Below are 1007 nucleotides of genomic sequence, written 5' to 3'. Positions count from 1 at the left end.
TAGGATGAGGATGAGGATAGGATGAGGATGGGGATTGGATGACGAGTAGAATCAGGAAGACGATGAGGATATGATGAGGAGGAGGATGAGGATAGGATGATGACGAGAATGAGGAGGAGCATAGGATGAGGAAGAGGAAAAGGATGAGGAGGAGGACGAGAATGAGGATGAGGATAGGATGAGGAGGAGGATGAGGATAGGATGATGACGAGAATGAGGAGGAGCATAGGATGAGGAAGAGGAAAAGGATGAGGAGGAGGACGAGAATGAGGATGAGGATAGGATGAGGAGGAGGATGAGGATAGGATGATGACGAGAATGAGGAGGAGCATAGGATGAGGAAGAGGAAAAGGATGAGGAGGAGGACGAGAATGAGGATGAGGATAGGATGAGGAGGAGGATGAGGATAGGATGATGACGAGAATGAGGAGGAGCATAGGATGAGGAAGAGGAAAAGGATGAGGAGGAGGACGAGAATGAGGATGAGGATAGGATGAGGAGGAGGATGAGGATAGGATGATGACGAGAATGAGGAGGAGCATAGGATGAGGAAGAGGAAAAGGATGAGGAGGAGGACGAGAATGAGGATGAGGATAGGATGAGGAGGAGGATGAGGATAGGATGATGACGAGAATGAGGAGGAGCATAGGATGAGGAAGAGGAAAAGGATGAGGAGGAGGACGAGAATGAGGATGAGGATAGGATGAGGAGGAGGATGAGGATAGGATGATGACGAGAATGAGGAGGAGCATAGGATGAGGAAGAGGAAAAGGATGAGGAGGAGGACGAGAATGAGGATGAGGATAGGATGAGGAGGAGGATGAGGATAAGGAAGAAGAAAGGATGAGTCCGAGAATGAGAATTAGGATAGGATGAGGATGCGAATGAAGATATGATGAGGAGTAGAATGAGGTAGAGGATAACGATAGGATGAGGACGAGGATGAGGATGATGATAGGATGAGGAAGAGGATAAGGACGAGAAGGAGGATGAGGATAGGATGAGGA

The sequence above is a fragment of the Lupinus angustifolius genome, chromosome LG19, assembly GCF_001865875.1.
Source record: "Lupinus angustifolius cultivar Tanjil chromosome LG19, LupAngTanjil_v1.0, whole genome shotgun sequence".
Classification (NCBI taxonomy): Eukaryota; Viridiplantae; Streptophyta; class Magnoliopsida; order Fabales; family Fabaceae; genus Lupinus; species Lupinus angustifolius.
Note: the sequence above shows the minus strand (reverse complement) of the source record.